We start from the raw sequence: 24,805 nt of genomic DNA on the forward strand, positions 1-24,805 counted from the left end.
ATTTTAATATTATAAACAGTCATTGACTTCTCACTATGTAAACCAGTTTATAACAATGGACCCTGAGCCTCATTCCATGTTTTGGTTAGAGTGCTTTGGTTCAGGAACTGTCTTTTTGGTGTGTGTACAATAAGCTTTTACTTATTACTGCTTCAGCCATTCATTGATTTTATTTCAGACATGTATGCACTTTTGACATCCTCTAGCTTAGCGATTCTTACTTCAGCTGTGTCCAGTCTGCTAATGAACCCGTAAGAGTCATTCTTCATTTCAGCTGTAGTGTCTTTTATCTCTTGATTTCCTTTTTTGGCCCTTTCTTAAGATTCCCAACTTTCAGCTTATAATGCCCTTCTGTTCTTGAATGTCATCTGCTTACTTGTTAGACCCCTTAGCAGAGTAATCATAGTTGTTTCCAATTCTCAGTCTACTAATTCCAATATCCCTGCCTTGTCTAATTCTGGTATTTCTTCTGCCTCTTCAAGCTGCAATTGCTGTCTTTGATATGACTTGTAATTTTTCTCTTGATAGCAGACATGATGCCCTGGGTAAAATCAGTAGCTGTAAATGGGCCTTTAGTCAAGTGATGTGGAAGGTGGGGGAGGGGGAGTTTTCATAGTTCTGTAAGTAGGTCTCAGTCTTTATTTCCTTTTAAAATATTTATTTATTTGTCTATGCAGGATTTTAGTTGTGGCCCCTGGAATCTTTAGTTGCAGCAAGCAGGATCCAGTTTCCTCACCAGGGATCTAACCCAGGTCCGCGCATTGGGAGCCTGGAATGTTAGCCACTGGACCAGTGGAGAAGTCACAGCCTCAGTCTTTTAATGAGCCTATACATCTGCACCGCAAATTGCTTACGTATTTCTCATTCTCTCTTTCTTTTGGGGGATGCGATAACTAGTATGGTCTGCAGATGGGCAAGTCAGGTTTAAAAGCCAGCAGTTAAGGCCATGCTTAAATAGTTTCTCACCTGCTGGTAGCCTTATTTAAGAATAGTAAGTTCAGGTGTTTTTCATAATAGTGCCTTTTTCTCTTTCCTTGCCCGAGGCTCTGGAATCATTTTCTCCAGTATTTACTGTGAAAACTTGGTCAAGTTTCTGAGGTGAAACTCAGTTGTGTGAAGGGCGCCTTGGAGTTTTTTAATTCTTGGACTTGTCTACTCTGAGCCCCCATCATTGAGTTACTTACAGTTGGGCTTTTTCACTCTGGGACAAGTTCTGGGGGAGTTTCAGCTCATGACTTTCTTCTCCGGTAAGTTGTGATTCTTTATCTGCCTTTCTGCTCTCCAGTTTTGGGTCGAGTTGTTTGCTCTGTGGCCTTTTCTTTTAAAAAAGTTGTTGATCTTTTAGTTTGTTCAGGCTTTTACTCGTGTTTAGAACAGAGTTTCAACTTCAAATTTCCTTACAAGAAGATTCAAGATACATGAGAAAATTTTAATTGTTTGGTATATCTAAGACATTTAATAGATTACTTTAGTATGGGATATTTAACATTTCAAATTATAAAGATGATAATGTGGTTTATCCTTCTTATAAAGCACTGAGGTTTCTCCATTAGAAATTTATATGTGCTTTCATATAAATTTTTCAGTTTATATGAATTATATGCTATATTTAAAATATTTTAAATAACATTTGGTTTTTCAGACCTTTAAGATTTTATTCGTTAAATATTTTCATGAACCTATCTGAGCAGAAACTGTCAACTAGTGCTGTTTAAGCTGTAGTTTGAAGACAAAATAGCATGTCTTCATGGAGTGTCCAGTGAGGTTTTTATTGAAATAATTTCTTATTGGTAAAATTTCCATTTTGCCTTCCTTATAAACTTTTATATTTCTTTGCTTAAAATTTTCTACCTTTTAAAATGTATCTCAAATAGTGTTCCTTTACCACATAAAACATAGTTTCATAATAGCTGCTTTAAAATCTGTATCAAATAATTTTATCATCTGAGTCATCCCAGAGTCTGGGTCACTTTTGGTTGCCTTTTCCCCTGAGAATGACTCATATTTTCCTCAGTTTTGGTGTGTTAAGAATTATTATTTTTTTTTAATATTTTATTTTATATTGAGGTATAGCCAATTAACAATGTTTTGATAATTTCGGGTGAACAGCGAAGGGATTCAGCCATACATATACATGCAAAGAATTATTATTAATATTATTATTATTACATCCTGGATGTTGTGAATTGTGTAGACTCTGGGTTTTGTTTTAATCTTGTGGAGAACGTGGATGGTTTTTTTCTGCAGGAGATAGTTTATTTTGTTCAGACTGCTTGTTGTGTTTTACCTTTTGTTGCCATGGTTCAAATCTCAGTTGTTTTCTTAGAACGTTGGTCATGACTATCTTGGCCTGTGAGGCATGCTTATTTGAACCTGTGAAGTTCAGGGGTTCGGCTGATTCTGCAGGTGCTTCAAATGTTAGTTGAATGCTCAAAATTGCTCTTCTGATATGGGTTTGTGCAGAACAAATGCAGCTCACACGTTAGGCTGAGAGTTTTATGTGCTTCTGCACAGAAATGCCAGCTTCACCTACTTTAGGATTTTCTTGCATGCTCTGGCCTAACTGACTTTCTTCCATTGTTCCCTGCAAGAAATATATGAATTTTCTGCCAAAGATTTTGCTGTGCGTGCTACATACCCCTGTGCAATTTGTGTCTACCCTTGGTGATAACCATGGAAGAAGAAACAAAAACGCAGCCTGCAACTGTCTTGCTTCTCCAACTCTTAACTCATTCCCATCACTCCTCTGCTGTTGTTTACCTTCCAGGTCCTCAAGCCATATTATTTGTTTTCTTCTCTAATGTAACCACATTTACTGTTGAGATTGGTGAGAGAGATGCAGGGGCCTGGATCTCATAGGCAGAACGGGAACTCCTACAGAGCATACACTGATATTAAGCACACATTTCCCCTGACAGTGAGACATTGAAGGAGTTGCCACTCACATTTTGAAAAGCAGTATGTTTGTAGCACCTCTGAAGGTATGTCTGATGGGTCAGTGGCTGGTATAGGTTTCTGAATCTGTACTGGATTCAGCACTAAACTGAACCCACCTGTTGTTAATTGGCACCAATTAGGTAAGTGTACCTAATTGGTGCCAATGTACCTTATGGCTGCCCAGCTGCTTGGCAAGAAAGTAAGACTGGAAAATGAACTTTCATCTTTGCTATTTAAAATCACCCATGTCTGTTATTTTTGAATTTGAATTTGCTTATTTTGAAATTGAGCAGAATTTCTCTTCTGAAAATTGAACACATCTGTCTTAGTAAGCTGTTAGATTTAAACAACAAAGATTTCTCTGAAACATTTAAAAACAAATTAAATCCTATTGCTGCTACTATCAGGTACTCACATGCAACTTATGTTTTAACTGGAAAATAAGTTCACCCAGATTGTACACACTTTTATGCTTTAGTAATTTATTAACAAGTGGAGGCAAAAGATAATAGTTATTAGTTGAGTGCTTCATCTTTATGTGATAACTGCCATAGTCAAACCCAAATTAATGATTAGATTTCAAAAAAAATTTTTTTAATTTTCTTGCTGAGGGTAACCAATCTGGTATCCTATATTTGGACCCTGTTGTTAAACATTTTGAGCCAGCAAATTGTTTTAAAACACACAGGAATAAAACATAACTATTTATTATGTATATTCCCAAGATGAAGATGGGGAGAAAATCATGGAATCAATAAATACAGGATGCAATTCTATTTTATTAGTCCTCTGAAGATATCCTGCAAGTCTGTAACAGTTTTCTTATTAATTCTATATTTGTGTGTTATATCCCTTGTGTTTTGTAAAGGGGTGTGTAACTGATTTTAATTTAGTATTATAACATCAAATTGGGTTCTCTATTTTTCTCATTCTGAGAGCTTTATTTTTGTTATAATTTCTTAAAGCTGATGGTCATAAATAGAATACATTATGTACAAAAGTTTTTATAATTGCTAGAATCAAATGGCATTTGCCATTTTATAAACTACCTAGAATATAATGATTAAAGAAATTATCTTTTTCTATGATAATAAACTTCACAAATAGGTTTAATGATTACATACATAAGCAAATTGAGAATTAGTGAGATGTTTCTAACACTTGACCTTTTGATGAATTCTGTGCTTTCAAAAATATCAGTATTGACTATTTCATAAGGACAGCAGTATTAAGAGCAACATATTTTTATGTAGAAAAATAACAAATAACTAGATATCTTGGCTCCTTTATGAGGTTGCTAGGGCTGCTGTAACAAAGTTCCACAAGTTGAATCTCTTAAACAATAGAAATGCATTGTTTTTCAATGCATTCAAAAGAATTCATTTGAATCAGTTCTAATGAGGTGGATGAAACTGGAGACTATTATACAGAGTGAAGTAAGCCAGAAGGAAAAACACCAATACAGTATACTAACGCATATATATGGAATTTAGAAAGATGGTAACAATAACCCTGTGTACGAGACAGCAAAAGAGACACTGATGTATAGAACAGTCTTATGGACTCTGTGGGAGAGGGAGAGGGAGAGGGTGGGAAGATTTGGGAGAATGGCATTGAAACATGTAAAATATCATGTATGAAACGAGATGCCAGTCCAGGTTCGATGCACGATACTGGATGCTTGGGGCTAGTGCACTGGGACGACCCAGAGGGATGGTATGGGGAGGGAGGAGGGAGGAGGGTTCAGGATGGGGAGCACATGTATACCTGTGATGGATTCATTTTGATATTTGGCAAAACTAATACAATTATATAAAGTTTAAAAATAAAATAAAATTAGATCATTGTTATTAAAAAAAAAAAAAGAAGAAGAAATGCATTGCTTTACACTTGAGGAGACTAGACATCAGAGAACCAGGTGTCAGCTTGGTTGGTCCCCCTTGTGATCTGTACTTGCCTCTCTCCTAGCTTCTGGTGGTTTCCTGATGATCATTGTCATTCCTTGGCGTAGATACTGTTCTGCCTAAGAAAAATCTTTATCTTTACATGGCATTTTCACTGTGTCTGTGTTGTCCAAACTTCCTTTTTTATAAGGACACCAGTCATATTGGACGCTCACTACTGATCTCATTTAAAACTTGATGGTCTCCAATAAAATCACATTCTATGGTGCTAGGAGTTTAGACTCCAGAGTATCTTTTCTGAGTAGAAACAATTCAACCCATAATATCCAAAATCAGGAAATATGTGCACTAGAGATTTATTTATTAATCATCCCCCTGCTTTTGAATATTGAGGTAATTTCCAAGAATACAACAACCCATTTTTGTTTTGTTTTTCTCTATTCACTTCTTACTTCTTTAGGAAAAACAAATATACTGATGAAAATTTAATAAAACAAATTATTCTATAAGGGCTTATTTTGATATAAGAATAACTCATTCATTTATTTTCTCTTTCATTCAAATAAATACTTTTGAGTACACTGGGGAAACAGACTTCATTAAGAATTCAAATGATTCTGCCATGAATTGGGTGTCTCTGGACTTAACTTGTACAAATTAAGAAGTAGCTGTCTAAGTATTTAAAAAAAATCAAAGATTGAATTTTCTAGTAGTTGCACTTCTCCAAGAAAATTGTATCTTGTATTACTCTGATAAAAAGCCTACAGCACAGGGCCAGAAACTTTGCAGCTCCTATCATCTGAGTCAACAGCTGTCATTATTCTTACTGTTATAGGTGATAAGATACTAATGAAAGACTTGAAGCTCTTGAGTTCAGTTCTGCTTCCCTGCATTACAAACAGTGGTGTCTAAGAGCCTCATGTCTAGAAGCCCAAACTTATTAAAGAAGTGTAGACTTAATAACACTGAACATATACAAAGGCTTTGGGAAGCACGCATGGAAATGGCAGACAGAATCCAGCATAGCAAACACGTTGAGAGCCGAGTGAAGGCTAAAGCCACCACACACACACAGGGAAGCAGAACTACAGCCTGAATCTGACTTTGTATGTATGTGCTGATGAAACAAAAGTGGACGTCTATCTAGTATAGAATTCACATTATCCAGAATATAACGCAGATGATTTGACATATAAGCAACAGGGAGAATAAACAGTGAATATACGCCAATACTCAGCTGTTTCAATGTTGGAACTATAAGACAAAGGCTTTAGATCAGCTATTTTAAGTATGCACCATGAGGTAAAGGAAAAAAAAACCTCAAACACATAAAATAAGTTTATCTACAGTTACTCATATTTTATTATTCTAAATATTCCATCTAATAAGCACAGTTCCTCAAAGAGGATAAGAGAGCATGACATCACTACTTTGCCTACCAAAGTAAAGAAAACCTCTTTTAATAACATAAAACATCAAAATAATGATAAAATCAGTATTACATAATCAAAAAAGGAGCTTATATACAAGGCACATGTCTACAAGTCTCAAAACATAGAATTAAATTTTTGGCACCCGATTAATAAAAATTGCAGAAAAATAAGTCTGAAAGATTTGAACAAGATTGGCAAATCCTTGATCTAGCTGACCTTTTTAGAACAATATATTCACTAACTGGAGAATACTCATTTTTTTGGCATTCCCATTGTGTATTCACCAATGTAGACCACAAGCTTTGCCATAAAATAGGTCTCCGTAAACTTAAAAGAACTGAAAATATACAATGCCTTCTCATCATAACAAAATTGAATTAGAAATCAACAATAAGATATCTAGAAACATCCTAATATCTGGAAAGTAAACAGCATGTTTTTAAACAATTCATGAGCCAAAGATGAAATGAAAAGTGGTAATAGGAGGTGTTTTGAAGGGAATGTACAGACATCAGCTGATACCAATGCTCATGGGATATAGACAAAGCAATTCATAGAGGAGAAGACTATCTACTATCTTTAGTGCTTCTAAATTCAAGGACTAAGGATCTACATTTCCAAGCCTGGGAAAGAAAAGTAAGTGAAACCAAGTAACTGGAAGGAAGTAAATAATAAAGAGCAGAAATCAATGAAACAGAAAAGCAGATACATGATAGAAAAGTTTAAAAGACAAGAGCTAATTCTTTGAAAAGATCAACAACGTTTACACATCCTTAAAATAACTTGACCGACTAAACAGTAAAAGAAAAGAATGAAAATCAATAATATCATAAATAAAAAAGCAAGGTTATCACAACAGAGAGAATGAGTGCAGTAACACTATGAAAAGAGTTTTGACCTCTAGGGCTGGACACAGTCAGTCAACTATCAATGTAATTATTGTTTCCATTGGAAATCAGATGTCTTTTCTTTGTGGATGTTTTAACATTCTTTTTTCCTTCATATGGCTCAGTATAGATTTTTTTTAATACTGTTTAAAATTTGGGGAGCTATTCTTAAACTTTAGGATTATTATCTTTTCACCAGCTAATTAAATCCTTATTCACTATTTTTTTTTTCAAATACTGTCTTATATTCACGATTATTTCCTTTTGTAATTCTAATTAGGCATTGTTAGAACTCTTCAATATTTTCTAACTTGATGACATCTAAAAGATGTTTCATCTTTTCCATCTTATATTTTATGTAGTATTTTATATGTCTGAATATCTACCTTTCTATTTAGCCATGCACATTTTGCTTTCACCTAGACACTGACATTCTAATTTCAATTATTAAAATTTTATTTATAGACACTCTCTTTGTTCCTGAGATCTCACTTATCCATTTTAGGAGTCTATTTTTACTCACACAGTCAAAATATTCTTATATCTTTCAAAATACTTTAAAGTCTTTTTATGAATTTCTATGTACAGTTTTTACAGACCTAGGGCTATGATTTGTTGATTTTGGTAGTTAGTGATATTACTAGTATTATAGTTTATATTTTTAACTATATTTTTTTGTGTATTTACTGATTTGTTATTGCTTGTTCATGTTCCATTAAATTTTATCTTTGCTAATTTTCTGAAGTCCTGGTTTTAAAAATTGTCTCTCTTGAGAATATTTAAATTTGGTCCTTCCAGTTGAGTTCCCTGGTGGCTCAGATGGTAAAGCATCTGCCTGCAATGCGGGAGACCTGGGTTCGATCACTGAGTCAGGAAGATCTTCTGGAGAAGGAAATGACAACTCACTCTAATACTCTTGCTTGGAAAATTCCATGGATGGAGGAGCCTGGTAGACTACAGTGCATGGGGTTGCAAAGAGTCAGACATAACTGAGAAACCTCATTTTCTCTTTTTCACTTTTCTGTTATGTTTAGACTATATTTCAGTATGGGATTTTTAAGATCAATGGATAGTATAAATCTTTGCTTGTGTCAAATTGTGATAACAAATTCTCCTGGCAAATGTTTATTCTTTCTTCCTGAGCAGTTATGGCCAAGGGCAAAGTCTTTATTTTCTCCCTTGCTGAGACAGATTTTTGTTTGTTTGCTTGGGATTGTTTTCTTTTGCTTCCCTCCCAGACCCTAGTGACTCACTAAGGGTTTTACTTCTTGGAATTACTAACTTCAAGTTCTATTGTGAATCATTTCTCTGCCAGGGTACCTGCCTTCTCTGTAGCTCTAGTGTGCAGCTGCATCAATGGATTCTTCTTTTTTGTTCGGGAATGGGGGCAGTTTAGGAAGAATGGAGAGAGGGCTGCTGACTTGGTTCACTTTATCTTTTTCCTTATTATTTTATCCAGCATTTTTAGATATGTACTCAAAAGCATTTTTTGAGCACTTAGTTTGCAATATCTCTCATTATAGAAACTATATCATTTTTTAAAATTTATTTTTTTTCATTTTTTAAAATTTAAAGTTATTGATTTTAATTGGAGGCTAATTACTTTACAATATTGTATTGGTTCTGCCACACATCAACATGAATCTGCCACGGGCGTACACGTGTTCCCCATCCTGAACCCCCCTCCCACCTCCCTCCCAGTACCATCTCTCTGGGTCATCCCAGTGCAGCAGCCCCAAGGATCCTGTATTGAACCTGGACTGGCGATTTGTTTATTATATGATATTATACATGTTTCCATGCCCTTCCCCCAAATCATCCCACCCTCTCCCTCTCCCACAGAGTCCAAAAGACTGTTCTATACATCTGTGTCTCTTTTGCTGTCTTGCATACAGAGTTATTGTTACCATCTTTCTAAATTCCACATATATGCATTAGTATACTGTATTGGTGTTTTTCTTTCTGGCTTACTTCACTCTGTATAATAGGTTCCAGTTTCATCCACCTCATTAGAACTGATTCAAATGTATTCTTTTTAATGGCTGAGTAATACTCCATTGTGTATATGTACCACAGCTTTCTTATCCATTCATCTGCTGATGGACATCTAGGTTGCTTCCATGTCCTGGCTATTGTAAACAGTGCGGCAATGAACATTGGGGTACATGTGTCTCTTTCAATTCTGGTTTCCTTGGTGTGTATGCCCAGCAGTGGGATTGCTGGGTCCTAAGGCAGTTCTATTTCCAGTTTTTTAAGGAATCTCCACACTATTCTCCATAGTGGCTGTAAAAGGAAACTATAAGCAAGGTGAAAAGACAGCCTTCAGAATGGGAGAAAATAATAGCAAATGAAGCAACTGACAAATAACTAATCTCAAAAATATACAAGCAACTCCTGCAGCTCAATTCCAGAAAAATAAATGACCCAATCAAAAAATGGGTCAAAGAACTAAACAGACATTTCTCCAAAGCAGACATACAGATGGCTAACAAACACATGAAAAGATTCTCAACATCACTCATTATCAGAGAAATGCAAATCCAAACCACAATGAGGTACCATTTCACACCAGTCAGAATGGCTGCGATCCAAAAGTCTACAAGCAATAAATGCTGAAGAGGGTGTGGAGAAAACGGAACCCTCTTACACTGTTGGTGGGAAAGAAACTATATCATTTTAAATCTACATTTATTATGGCATTTGGAGAGTTTATTGCTTTTTTTCCCTCTACAGACTGATTCAATATATTTACAAGTTTGCATATTATATTACAACTCTCAACTGTCCAATTTAAATGATTTGTTAGTTTACAATATGACTAATAGATTCGTATCATTTTACTTTTGCTTTTAAGATGTTAATGCCTATTTAGAAATATTATCAACATTAAAGTAAGATATGAACTTTTGTAATGCCTCATCTCCCCCCTATTAATGTCCACTGACTTAATTGCCTCTGAGACCCATTAAAAGCTAGGCTGCATCCAACTTCCTAATATCTTTGTTTTCCTAGAGATGAAAACTATTTAAAATCCTTGTCTCTTCTCTCTGGGGAACTTAAATGCACTACCCAGAACTAAATCTGGTAGATGTTTATTTACTCTTTTCCTCAGGCAAAAGGCAAGTCCTAAAGAAAATTAAAAATAATAATGGCAAACTGTGGCAAAATAGACAAGAAATTAGTAGAATTGTTTTTTAATTCATGCATGTGTTTTAAGACCCATGTTTAGAGAGTGTTTAGTGGAGCTAAATCTTTTAATTTTGAAAGCAAACATTTACTGAAATTACAGTTACAGTGTGAAACATTTCTCTATGCCTGTCATCTTTTCATTGTATAACAAATTGTAGCTTTCTATTTGTCCGTCTGTGGCTCTTCCATGATCACTTTGAAAAGTGTGTCCCAAGAGATGGAAGTCGTAAGACCTCAAATTACTCCTCACCTTGAAGATCAGAGTAGTTCAATTTGTCCCATCTTGTATTCTTTTCTGAAAATAAAGCCAATCCTGTTACTCTGGCCACAGATAATTAGGTCAGTGATTCACACAGCTGTCAGGATAAGTATGTATAAGCTCAGGAAAAAAAATTTAAAAAAAGAGTGTGTGGGGAGGTAGCAGTGGGATCTAGCGAGTCAGAACTGATGCTGCTCTCCCAATATGTTAGTCAGTATGGATGCTGCCTCTTTCTCTTTGGGAAGGTGTGACTTGTAAGTGAGGGGAGAAATTCAGACATTAAAGCTGGATTCCTTGTATGTAAACTTTGTATTTTAGTTTTTGGGGATACAAATAATACATCTCAGAAAATCTCAAACCCGGAAGTCCAGATGGGTAATGAAATGACATCTATACCATCTTTTCATACTTTATTCTGTTTTTAGCCTAAGATTCCTGAAGGTATTATTATGTATTTTCTGGGAAGAGGATGTGATGCCTTATACTACAAACTCTTTGGATTTTCTATTCATCCACAGTAACTCCCTAATTTGCGTAGAATTGTTCCTTGTCCATATAAATGTATTTTCATAGGAACCATGATTGGATTTAGTGATTGTGTGTATTTACATTAAAAATTGCATAATGTGTATAAATTGTTATGACTGAAGTAAAAATAAGTTTGTCTTTGGAATAGCCAAAATCTCCCTAGGGTCAGAGGCCTCATAGAAAACTCAGATTCTGACTTTCTTAGCAACATATATGAGGTAACTAGATGGATAGATCAGGATAACCGATTGGAGGCCAACAGGTAAATGTTGTGGTAATGTTGCAAGGTAATAATATGGGAAGGAAATATTAATATTTATTGAATATTTAAACATATGCCAGTCACTGTGCGAAATGTTTATGTTCAACAAATGTAATCCCTAGAAAAGACCTGGAAGTGGTTCTAAGACATGTAACTTATTTTTCATAATGGCAGTAATATTAGAACAAGTGAGCTGATACTCATCTGAGTGGTTTTAAAACCTATAACCCTAGGGACACCAGCATTTTTTTTTTTTTTTGCTGTTTTTTAAATATGTTCATGTATTTTCTTCATCAGGACTGAATCTTATTAAAAATCAAATTCCTAGTAATCATGGGAGTGAAAGTGTTAGTCTCTCAGTGGTGTCCAAATCTTTGTGACCCCATAGCTCTGTCCATGGGATTCTCCAGGCAAGAAAACTGGAGCGGATAGCCATTCCCTTATCTTAGGGATCTTCCTGACCCTGGGATGGAACACAGGTCTCCTGCATTGCAGGCAGATTCTTGACCATCTTAGCCACCAGGGAAGGTCTGCTGCTACTGCTGCTAAGTCGCTTCAGTCGCGTCCGACTCTGTGCAACCCCATAGACGGCAGCCCACCAGGCTCCCCCCTGGGATTCTCCAGGCAAGAACACTGGAGTGGGTTGCCATTTCCTTCTCCAATGCATAAAAGTGAAAAGTGAAAGTGAAGACGCTCAGTTCTATCTGACTCTTAGTGACCCCATGGACTGTAGCGTACCAGGTTCCTCTGTCCATGGGATTTTCCAGGCAAGAGTACTGGAGTGGGGTGCCATTGCCTTCTCCAAGGGAAGGTCTAGTATCCATATTAAATACTAGTAAGATTAAGAATTTTACTCTCTGAGTTCCAATAAGAAATTATACATTTTTAAAAAGTAATGAAAATCCTGTGTGATTATGATACCCAGATTCATGAAAATGTAGGTTAGATTCTAGCTGTAATAGGACAGCAAACTAAGGCTAAGAAAATACTTAAATGGAAAGAAAATAGCTTAAGTGGAAAATACTGCATAAAACTGAGAAATAGAAACAAGATTTTTTGTTTGACCATGGCTGCACAAGGAAATCACTTTAATTTTTTTTTTTTTTTAAGCCCATGCCTTGGCTCTACATTAGACAGAGTAAGCCTGAGCCCTGCCAAGCAGTACTAGTAGAAGGTTCCCCGGACGGTTTTCAATGAGAAGCCAGCATACAGTTGTTCATTAGCATACAATTCTAACTAATTTTCAGAAGAGTTTCTGTTAAATGAGACTCAGAAATAATTTAAAGCAGCCCCTGTAACCTTCTCTGTTATATTTAGCAGACTCTTGGAATGCTTTAGAGAGTGCCACCTGGCTATTTTTCTCAATCATGGTAGTAATCATAAATAATCCATGCATATCTAGTCATCTTAGTATTGGTCTTCAGAAAAATAATAGTGATGATGTAGTAAAGTTCTCTCTATTTGACATTATAAGGACAAATAATCAATTCATGTTACCGCACAATGATTTCTGCCGTAATTCCTTGTCACTGCCCAAACTGAATGTTAAGGTTATAACTGAAGGTTGATCTAAGAATTTGAGGGGGAACTAAACTTAATCACCAGAGTAAAACTATCCCATGTTCTCAGATGTATGCACCTAGATCTGAGAAGTGTATATAGACATTCTAGTAAACAAACTTATTAGTCTTAAATTCACTAAAATGTTTCATTTCCTCCCCTTAAAATTTATTAGGACCATTTGTTCTCTAATTTGAAGATTCTGTATCCCTGCCATAATGGAGGGAGGTAGAAGTGCTTAGTCACATAGTCCTGTCCGACTCTGCAACCCCATGAACTGAAGACCGCCAGGTTCCTCAGTCTGTGAAAATTTTCCAGGCAAGAATACTGGGTTGCCACACCCTTCCCCACAGGATCTTCCCAACCCAGGGATTGAACCCAGAGCTCCTGCGTTGCTGATGGATCTTTTACCATCTGAGCCACCAGGGGAAAAAGTGAAAATAAGATAACAAAATGTACTGTAAAATTTTTAATAAAGGAAAGGGGCTTCCTTTGCTTCTGTTGGTGAAGAACATGCCTGCCAACGCAAGAGACTTGGGTTTGATCCCTGAGTTGGGAAGATACCCTGGGTGAGGAAATGGCAATCCACTCCAATATTCTTGCCTAGAGAATCCCATGGACAGAAAAGCCTGGAAAGTATGGTCCACAGGGTCCCAAAGAGTCAGACACATTGAAGCAACTTAGCATACATGCATGAACAAGCAAATAGAATTGGAAGACCAGAAAGGGGAACTCTCACACCCAATGACACCTCAGAGATCAATAAGAAGTGGAAAGACTCGGGACTCAACCAATGAAAAGTTATGACTTCTTGTTTCCTTAGCCCTCCCAACATCCTTTTCCATCTATAAAGGCTTTCTTTTTCCTTCACTTTCTGAGGAATTTCAGATGTCTTGCCATGGTTGCAGACCCTGAATTGAAATTCTTTGCTTATCCCAAATAAGCCTGTCTTTGCTGGGGAAATATCAGCAGTCTATTTATTTCAGATGCACAGTACTTTAGAAATACGAATTTTATTTGGAAACTCACTGCTAAGGCATATGAAATAAAGTGTCTAACCAATGATTCACAGTAATTTGGCTCTACTTTGCTTTACTTAAATGTCTGACAGATATTCAGCCTCATGGATGTTTTTCTTAGAAAACTACTAGAATTCATAAGCAAATAAATGTCTTTTAGATGAATACATAACTCTTTAATACATAACTCCTGAATGTGAAGTCAAGTGGGACATAGGAAGCATCACTGTGAACAAAGCTAGTGGAGGTGATGGAATTCCAGTTGAGCTATTTCAAATCCTAAAAGATGATGCTATGAAAATGCTGCACTCAATATGCCAGCAAATTTGAAAAACTCAGCAGAGGCCACAGGACTGGAAAAGGTCAGTTTTCATTCCAATCCCAAAGAAAGGCAATGCCAAAGAATGCTCCAACTACTGCACAGTTGCACTCATCTCACACGCTAGTCAAGTAATGCTCAAAATTCTCCAAGCCAGACTTCAACAATCCAGATTGTTTTAACTTTAACTTCCAGATGTTCAAGCTGGATTTAGAAAGGGGAGAGGAACCAGAAATCAAATTGCCAACATCAGCTGGATCATCAAAACAGCAAGAGAGTTCCAGAAAAACATCGATTTCTGCTTTATTGACTATGCCAAAGCCTTCAACTCTGTCTCGCTCTTTCCGTCTCCTCCATCCTTTCTATCTCTCTGTCTACCTATTCCATTTTATCTCTCATCTTCCCTTCAGCTTCCTCCCTCCCTCCTTCCCACTCTGCCTTCCTTCCTTTTCCATTTTCTGTCTCTTGCTGTGACGTAACAGTGATAATTATTCTTCCCTATCCTTTCAATTTCCTATTTCTGTGACTATTTTTTTTTTCTGTATTTCATACGTTAGTTCTGTCATCTCATATGTTCTCTGCTTAGGTTTTTCCTTTTTACCCATTTCTTCTCTGAGCTCTCCTCATACTACCTTGTCATTTTTATAGAGAAAATTAAAATGTAGGTCGTATTTAAGTTTATTATAAACTTTTAATGAACCACATTCATTTTCTTTTTGGCAGTGTTCTTTTGGCAAGTGTTTGAAAAGTAATGTTTAATTTTCTGATCTTGTCTTCATTTTCCTCATCCTTCTGAGCATGCTGCATCATTGTCATGTTTATCAATCATATTTGACTCTATGTTTTCCTGAATCAACAGTCATTGGCCAAGCTTCTTCTAGACAGAAAATGTTTCCAGGCTGTCTGGCATTTGCAACCAGAAGGACTCTTCTTGTCTGATGCATCAAATGGAGATTATGTCATTAAAATTGTCCTGTCCTATTTGCTTTTGCTGTAGCTTAATTCCCCCCAGTTCCTCACTAATTCTTAAACTACTAATTCCAGTGTCTATGTATTTGATTGCAAATAAGAAGTAAATAATTTGCACATCAGGGCTTCTCCTACTAAGTGTGTTTTGTTTTGTGTTTTTTGTTTTTTTCTAGTGTTTTCTGAGATCCTATTATCTGATCCTCTTTCTTTACGTGTTTCTTTTCTTTACATTCTTTCAAATGGATTCTACCATCTCTTCTAGCTGTGACACAGGTTAAAACGGAAGCTTTAACTGTTACCTATTCCTACCAAAAATAGGTATATCTTTTTATATTTCTTATCTTTATTATATTTAAATGCACTATATAAAGACTGAAGGAATTAAAAATTTAGAATCCATGTCTCTGTTCACAACAATGTATTATTAATCATATTTCACAAGTGAGGAAATTAGAGCACACAGATATTAAGGTATACACACTAAATTAAGTAACCAGTTAGGACGAGAGATAGGACTCTACTCAGGGAATCTGGCCCCAGAAGCTACACTCAGACATAGATAATATTCCTGAGAATTCACATATGAATCTAGTTCTAGGTTATAAATAACTTCCCAATTAGAGCAAAATATTTTCTTCAAATAAAACTATCTGTTATTAAAGATATATTTCCAAAACCATACTTTATTTCATGAATTCTCATCTGGAAATTGTAGTAACTAGTGCTCAGTCATTACCTATTACACCAACTGAACAAATGTATTTATATTTATAAAAAGGTATGCCTATTCTCTTATGTAGGTTTATATACATAACTGTTCTTTATGTTTAAATAGGTTTTAAATCAATTTTGTTTTACAGTCTTTTAAATTGGAACAACTTTGCTTATCTTTGTATGAATTTTGTTTAACTGCTGTTTCAAAAAGAGTACATTTTGTTTTTTCTGATATCACCTTCATAGCTGTATTCATACCCTAGTCCTTGTATTCTGTTTTTTATTTTTCACATGAAAAAATTTTGTCACTGAACATTTTTTTGTTTGTTTTTCATGTTCTGTATGTTATGTTCTCTTTCTGTTTTATTATTCAGTTTATTTTTCAACTTTTCCTTTTCTCTGTGTTCTAAAAAGCTGAGAGTTGTGTCATAAGTTTATGCTATTATTTAAAAAACTCACTCTTCTGCAAGTGTTGGGAGTTACATCCACAAGGAGAATGTCTTTCTGTTTGTTGACTTTGAAATTTGAGTAAAAATTCTATGTTTACTTAATTTTATTGTTACTTTTTCTTAATATTTAGCTTTAACTTCTGAATGAATGTGTCCTATGTGTTCTATGAGGTGACTTTATTTCAATTTATTTCCCATATCTCACTCGCCTATGATAGTTTATTTCCTTATGTTTTGCTGTAGAACTCATACCAATGATAAAACAGAGTAAATAGGTTGTAAACATTCTTTTCTTTTTCTATTTTTGAAAGTAAGTAGTAATTATTTCTAAGTGTTTTTTAAAATATAAATTTATTTATTTTAATTGGAGATTAATTACTTTACAATATTGCATTGGTTTTGCCATACATCAACATGAATCTGCCATGGGTATACACGTTTTTAAAGATTCTTACATTTATTATATTTCTTACACCTATTATATTTCGTATTTTACTTTCTAGAGTTGAGTATAGTTCAATAACAGAAAACTCAAGAGATTGTTTAAATGTAAAGTCTTGTTACTTTCTGTGTTAGGTTAAAAGTTTTCAACAGCTTGATTAAATACTAAATTGACCGGTGTTGACTCAATGTACCTGCCAGATTTTCAAGAAACATTGCTTTGCTGGTTGATAAAGTCATTTTCCCCCAAAATGTAGCACTACAAGCAGCCTTGGTTTATGCTTTTTCCTTTTTACTTACAGTATCTCATATGTACAATGTGGAAAAGTATCATTTTGAAATTTAAAGAAATATATAGTTTGTGACAATTTAGACTGTTAAAAATATTTATTGAAAATGTCACAAATGGCATTGCTAAAACAATGAACTATATTTATTCAATCAGTACAGAAAAACATTTGAAAGTTGGGATCTAGGGAAGCTGAAATTTTTGCTAAGATATTAATAGTTTATACATATTTAATGGTAAATGCTTCATTATAAGAAAAACCATTACATTAGAGCTGAGAAACAGAAAATATAGAATCTTCATCAGAAACATACGATGACTCAGGGTAATCATTTGAAAAAAAAGATTTTGATCTAGACTTATGAAATAAAGAGAATTGTCAAGACCACTTTAATTTTGTGATAGGCAATATTGTATTTTCCTCATATGACAATGAATGTATTAAAATAATAATGAATAAGCCAAATTTTATTTCAGAAATAAATCTTTTGTCAAGAAATTAAATATCCAAAATCTAATATAATGCATTATTTAATTAATTCCCAGTCTCTGAAGAGTCTGTTTTCTGTATTGGTGATGATGGTTGAGGCAGTGAAGTTTTGGCTAATGTATTTCTGAAGTCACCTGGCTAGCAAGAGCTACAATTCCTGGTTACATCTACTAGGCGTTGGTACACAATTTTTACAAAAAAAATGAGATGTTCTCAATGTGAGTATAATTTTTCTTTGACAGATATTATCAGTTAATATAGCTTGTTTCTTATGTAGTCTTTAAGCATTTTCAAGATAAAAAGGCAAAAGAGCAAGTTTCAAGTTTAAGCTTGGAAATAAAATAAAAATTTACAAAATATGTAATGATAAGATATGTATGTATATAACTATGGTTAGTGGTGCTTTAGTTGCTAAGTCATGTCTGACTCTTTTCAACCCCATGGACTATTGCCCGCCAGGCTCCTGTGTCCATGGGATTCTCCAGGAAAGAATACTGGAGTAGGTTGCCATTGCCTTCTCCACTATATAACTATAGATATATGCATATATTACTATAAATATATATTACTAAAAAATAAAAACCTTTACTGGTAAAGCTTGAATGATTGAATAGATAAAGCACAATGATAATGAATAAGTTGGAAAGCCACATGACTAATTTACTAATACAAAATACAGCACAAAAGTGGATAGATGGAAAATATGGATTAAAAAGCTATAGAATTTAGATCATCAGCTGATTAATCTCAGCATCTTTATAATGGAATTTTGAGCAGAAGAAATAGAGTGAATGGCTATAAACAATTCTAAGAAATGCTAAAAAGGAAAATTTTAACTAACTGAAGAAAACAGAATATCAAAAATTTAGAGTCCATTGAGTGCCAACCAAACAAACTCCCTGTTGATGGTTTCCTAAAAAACCGTCTAAGAACTAAAAAAATAGATGTGAGAGTAAGAATCATGTCCCTCAAATGTGATAATATTAATTATCAAATTCAGATAATACAAATCAATAGAATATCTTTGCTGAGGAAAAACAACTCTCAACTAGGGTACATCCACACCATGTAAGACTTAATAGAAATTTGAAGTGAGTTGAAGATATTCTCAGTCATTCTCTGACTCAAATTTCACTACCCACGGAAACTACAAAAAGAATTGTTAGCATGTATACTGCAGCAAGAAGAATATAATGAATTCAGGGGAAGATAGTAGGGTAAATAAAGCAATTAAAAATAAATAGAACAAAAAACAAGAAAGAAAGTAGCTGCTGCTGCTACGTCGCTTCAGTCGTGTCCGACCCTGTGTGACCCCATAGACTGCAGCCCACCAGGCTCCCCTGTCCCTGGGATTCTCCAGGCAAGAACACTGGAGCGGGTTGCCATTTCCCTCTCCAATGCATGAAAGTGAAAAGTGAAAGTGAAGTTGCTCAGACGTGTCCGACTCCCAGCGACCTCATGGACTGCAGCCTACCAGGCTCCTCCGTCCGTGGGATTTTCCAGGCAAGAGTACTGGAGTGGGGTGCCATTGCCTTCTCCAAAATAAAGTAGCAGGAATTCCAAATTGAATTCATGTTATATGACAATCACTAACTATATAGGCTGGAGTGTTTTTTGTTGTTTATTTTTTGTCTTTGGCTGTTCCAAACTGTCATGCAAATTAAATGCTGTTTTAAAACAGTGTGTTATTTAAAATAACATATTTGTAGTAAATAAAGATGCCAGCTGTACACTTGCTACTCAGGTAGGCCAATGTGTTATTTAGGATCCTACTCCTTGCTATTTTAATTTTCCCATTCTACTTCTTTGTAGTTGGCTCTAGTCTCAGTTATAACCTTCTTTGGATAACCCTAAGATCATCTCTGTGTCTCTTTTCACATACAAGGGGAAAATCATGCTGTTTTTATTAACCACTTTTTGAATTGAAGTATTGTCAGTTAAAACTGTTAGTTGCAGGTGCATAGCAAAGTGATTCCAATTCTTTTCCATCATAGGTTGCTATAAGACATTGACTATGGTCCCAGGCTATACAGCATGTCCTCATTTTTTATTTTATATACTTGCTGCTGTTGTTCAGTTGCTAAGTTGTTTCTGACTTTTTGCAACCCCATGCACTGCAGCACATCAGGCTTACCTGACCTTCACCATCTCCTAGAGTTTGTGCAAATTCATGCCCATTCAGTCACCGATGCCATCCAACCATCTCATCCTGTGGTGCCACTTTCTCCTCCTGCTTTCAGTCTTTCCCAGCATCAGAGTCTTTTCCAATGAGTCGGCTCTTCACATCAGGTGGCCTGAGTATTGGAGTTTCAGCTTCAGCATCAGTCCTTCTAGTGAATGTTTAGGATTGATTTCCTTTAAGATTGACTGGTTTGATCTTCTTGCTGTCCCAAGGACTCTCGAGAGTCTTCTCCAGCACCACAGTTCAAAATCATCAATTCTTCAGCACTCAGCCTTCTTTATGGTCCAACTCTCACATCCAATTTTATATACAGTAGTTCAGTTCAGTTCAGTTCAGTCACTCAGTCGTGTCCGACTCTTTGCAACCCCATGAATCGCAGCAGGCCAGACCTCCCTGTCCATCACCATCTCCTGGAGTTTACTCAAACTCACGTCCATCCAGTCGGTGATGCCATCCAGCTATCTCATATTCTGTTGTCCCCTTCTCCTCCTGCCCTCAATCTTTCCCACCATCAGAGTCTTTTCCAATGAGTCAACTCTTCGCATGAGGTGGCCAAAGTACTGGAGTTTCAGCTTTAGCATCATTCCTTCCAAAGAATTCCCAGGACTCATCTCCTTTAGAATGGACAGATTGGATCTCCTTGCAGTCCAAGGGACTCTCAAGAGTCTTCTCCAACACCACAGTTCAAAAGCATCAATTCTTCGGAGCTCAGCCTTCTTCACAGTCCAACTCTCACATCCATACATGACTCTGGAAAAACCATAGCTTTGACTAAATGGACCTTTGTTGGCAAAGTAATGTCTCTGCTTTTGAATATGCTATCTAGGTTGGTCATAACTTTCCTTCCAAGGAGTAAGCGTCTTTTCATTTCATGGCTGCAGTCACCATCTTCAATGATTTTGGAGCCCAGAAAAATAAAGTCAGCCACTGTTTCTCCATCTATTTCCCATGAAGTAATGGGGCCAGATGCCATGATCCTCGTTTTCTGGATGTTGAGCTTTAAGCCAACTTTTTCACTCTCCTCTTTCACTTTCATCAAAAGACTTTTTAGTTCCTCTTCACTTTCTGCCATAAGGGTGGTGTCATCTGCATATCTGAGATTATTGATATTTATCCCGGCAATCTTGATTCCAGCTTGTGCTTCTTCCAGCCCAGCGTTTTCTCATGATGTACTCTGCATATCAGTTAAATTAGCAGGGTGACAATATACAGCCTTGACGTACTCCTTTTCCTATTTGGAACCAGTCTGTTGTTCCATGTCCAGTTCTAACTGCTGCTTCCTGACCTACATATAGGTTTCTCAAGAGGCAGGTCAGATGTCTGGTATTCCCATCTCTTTCAGAATTTTCCACAGTTTATTGTGATCCACACAGTCAAAGGCTTTGACATAGTCAATAAAGCAGAAATAGATGTTTTTCTGGAACTGTTGGGAAACAGGGTAGGGGGAAAGAGATAAATTAGAGGTGTGGCATTAACATATGCTTTGCTCAGTTATATCTCTTTGTGACCCCATAGACTGTAGCCTACAAGTCTCCTCTGTCAATGGGATTTTCCCAACAAGAATACTGGAGTGGATTGCCATTCCCTCCTCCAAGGATCTTCCCAACCCAGGGCTCAAACCTGCATCTCCTGAATCTTCTGCATTGCTGGTAGATTCTTTAAAGCTGAGCTATTTACATATACATACTACTGTATATGCACTCATCTCACATGCTAGTAAAGTAATGCTCAAAATTTTCCAAGCCAGGCTTCAGCAATATGTGAACCATGAACTTCTAGATGTTCAAGCTGGTTTTAGAAGGGGCAGAGGAACCAGAGATCAAATTGCCAACATCCGCTGGATCATCAAAAAAGCAAGAGTTCCAGAGTTTCTGCTTTATTGACTATGCCAAAGCCTTTGACTGTGTGGATCACAGTCAAAGGGTGGATGACATGGGTGGATGGCATCACTGACTCAATGGACGTGAGTTTGAGTGAACCCAGGGAGTTGGTGATGGACAGGGAGGCCTGGCATGCTGCGATTCATTGGGTCACAAAGAGTCGGATGCAACTGAGTGACTGAACTGAACTGAACCCTGTTTCCCAATAAACTCTTTTTATATTGTATGTCTGTGAGCTTATTTCTATTTCATAGACTATGCTCTTTTAAACCAATATCTTATTTTTCCTATTTTCATTTTTATTCTGAGTCATTCCTGAATCAATCACATAGTCCAATCTATTTCATCTTTTTTTTTTTAATTTTATTTTATTTTTAAACTTTACATAATTGTATTAGTTTCATCTTTAGAGGCAGAGGTACAGGTCAACCCCAACCAAATCACAGGCATGAAATATGGGTACCATAGGATAGGATGAAGAAGGTAATGAATATGGGGAGGGATGCCCCCAAATTTGTCACTGTACTCACCTACTAAAGACAGAGAAGTCAAAGTGGATTTAAAAAAAACTGAACTCAGGCAATATGTTATTTTAAAGAGAAATATATATATTCACAATGCACAAATTATGTAAATTAGTAATTGAAAACAATACAATAGGAAGATGCTAGCCAAGAACTGTGAATGTATAGATATTAATATGGAAATACTATCATCAAGCCCGAAATATTATGAAGGAAAGATTTCATTATTAGTAAGAAGTAGTCTAAGAAGTAGATGTAATAATATTAAAATCTTCCTTACCACAAACATATAATTAAAAAAGAATCCTCAGGCCTAATTGCATCATCTAGTGTCACCATTTATATAAATTACCATAATTCAAACCAGAATCCAGGGTAATTTCTCATTTCTTGCATCTAGGGCTCCTTAGCAAATTGGGTATCCCAAGCCTATTTCCTCTATATTTTCCTTCAATCTGATTTGCTGTACTTTTTGCAACATATAATAATCTCACAAATGATACTCACAAGTGATACTTGTCTGTAGCACTTTATTAGAGTATAAACTTCATCCTTAGTAAAAGAATAAATAAATCAACAATTAAAGTAAGGATATAGGGAAGTTGAGTCAAACAATATAAGATTTTGTTAGAAATCTGTGTGCTATGCTTAGTCAGTCAGCTGTGTCTGATTCTTTGCGACCCCATGGATTGTAACCTGCCAGGCTCCTCTGACTATGGGGATTCTGCAAGCAAGAATACTGGAATGGGTTGCCATGCACTCCTCCAGGGGATCTTACCAACCCAGGGATAAAACCCAGGTCTCCTGAATTGCAAGTGGATTCTTTATCATCTGAGCCACCAGATATAACCATAAAATATTCATATATAGCCACATAGTAAGCAGATAAATATTAACAAATTCCAAAAGTTATCATTCAGGATAAACTCACTGACCAGAGCATAATAAATTTGAAAATCAATAAAGTAAATTTCTTTAACCTGTTGTTGATAATAGATTTTTTTTTTTGGACTATAAGTATTAGATGTAAGAAGAAAAATGTGAAAAAGAGGACCAAAACCTTGGTGGTGGTGGTAGTGGTGGTTTTTGTCGCTAAGCTGTGTCTGATTTCAAAGCCTTGGACATGAGACCAAATTAGCATAAATGTTAGCTGAATTTATTAGCAGCAAAAATAGTTCAATTTTGAATTAAGTTATATAAAAAAAATAAAGAATAATCCAAACCAATTTAAAGAAAATAATGGAGGGGAATATACTAAAGATCAGAACAATACATAATTATAAGGCAGGTACATGATAAAATTAATAAATAAAATGAAGGCTAGTTCTTTTACAACTCAGGAAAATAGATAACATTTGATAAATAGAATCAAGAAAATTATTCAGAATCAGCTAATAAACCACAAGATACATATTAAAATGATTACCTAATTTTAGATACAGAGATTTACAAATTTATAGGTGACTCTCAGGACCAAGTTATTTCAAAATGAATGTGAATAGGAAGATAAGAGGGAGATGTTTTAGGGGAAAAATCACACATTAATTGAAGAAGAACATTTGAAATAGCCATTAGATACAGAAAAATTTAAATTATATGCTAAATATCTTTGTATTTTTCCCTTGGACGCTGGCAAAGGACGAGTACAAAACTTTTTTTTGGACCTGGGTAAAATTAAACAAATTTTAAGAAGCGGTTACATTCAGTCTCAAAATGAGAAAAAAACTAACTCATTTTACAAGGGTAAGATAACTGATAACACAAATATTACTATGGAACAGGCAACTATAGGCCAATTTTGCTTTGACAAATCATGCAAAAAATTTTAAGGTGATTCAGTAGAATAATTAGTAAAAATGCTTTAGGAACAAATAGATACAAGGATGGCAAAAGATTAGATCATTTTTGGAGTCATTTTAATTAATTTACATTAATTAAATTAGTACAATTTATGGCATTTAATGGGCTTCCCTGGTGGCTCAGACGGTTAAATAATCTGTCCACAATTCAGGAGACCTGGATTTGATCCCTGGGTTGGGAAGATCCCCTGCAGAAGAAAATGGCAACCCACTCCAGTATTCTTGCCTGGAGAATCCCATGGACAGAGGAGCCTGGTGGGCTACAGTCCAGAAGGTTGCAAAGAATCAGACAAGACTGAGTTACTGACACTTTGACTTTCACTAATGGCATTTAAGTGGGCCTTCCCTGGTAGCTCAGCAGTAAAGAATCTGTGTGTAGTGCAAGAGATGTGTGTTGGATCCCTGGGTCAGGAAGACTCTCCAGGAGAAGGAAATGGCAAGACACTCCAGTATTCTTGCCTGGGAAATCCCATGGACAGAGGAGCCTGGCAGGCTATAGTTAATGAGGTTGCAGAATTGAATACAGCTTGGTGGCTACACCACCCCCACCACCATGGCAAATAAGAAACATAAGCATCTTATAGATAGAAAGAAAGCATCTGTAAAATTTAGCAAAAGCAAGAGAGACTGAAGGAAATGCCCTTAGCTTGATAGAATCTAGTATCTAAAGAAGTTGTCATGCTTGCTGGGAAATCATTAGAATATTTCCCA

At 35.7% G+C, this 24,805-nt stretch overlaps 1 long non-coding RNA gene across 6 annotated transcripts in view; it reads left to right on the forward strand.

Annotated features, from left to right (window-relative positions):
- The first annotated feature begins 295 nt into the window (after positions 1 to 295).
- The window catches only part of LOC147356979 (uncharacterized), a 383,508-nt gene continuing 358,998 nt past the window's right edge, over positions 296 to 24,805 (forward strand). Inside the window, exon 1 of one of the 6 annotated variants that reach the window (XR_015143695.1) lies at positions 296 to 1,247. This is a non-coding gene — a long non-coding RNA (uncharacterized LOC147356979). The remainder of the gene's footprint in view (positions 1,248 to 24,805) is intronic. The other 5 variants (XR_015143699.1, XR_015143697.1, XR_015143696.1 and 2 more) reach the window with 5 other exon arrangements.

The sequence above is a fragment of the Bos grunniens genome, chromosome 16 (assembly GCF_055505025.1).
Source record: "Bos grunniens cultivar Pamir isolate PY7600 chromosome 16, Bosgru_T2T1.0, whole genome shotgun sequence".
Classification (NCBI taxonomy): Eukaryota; Metazoa; Chordata; class Mammalia; order Artiodactyla; family Bovidae; genus Bos; species Bos grunniens.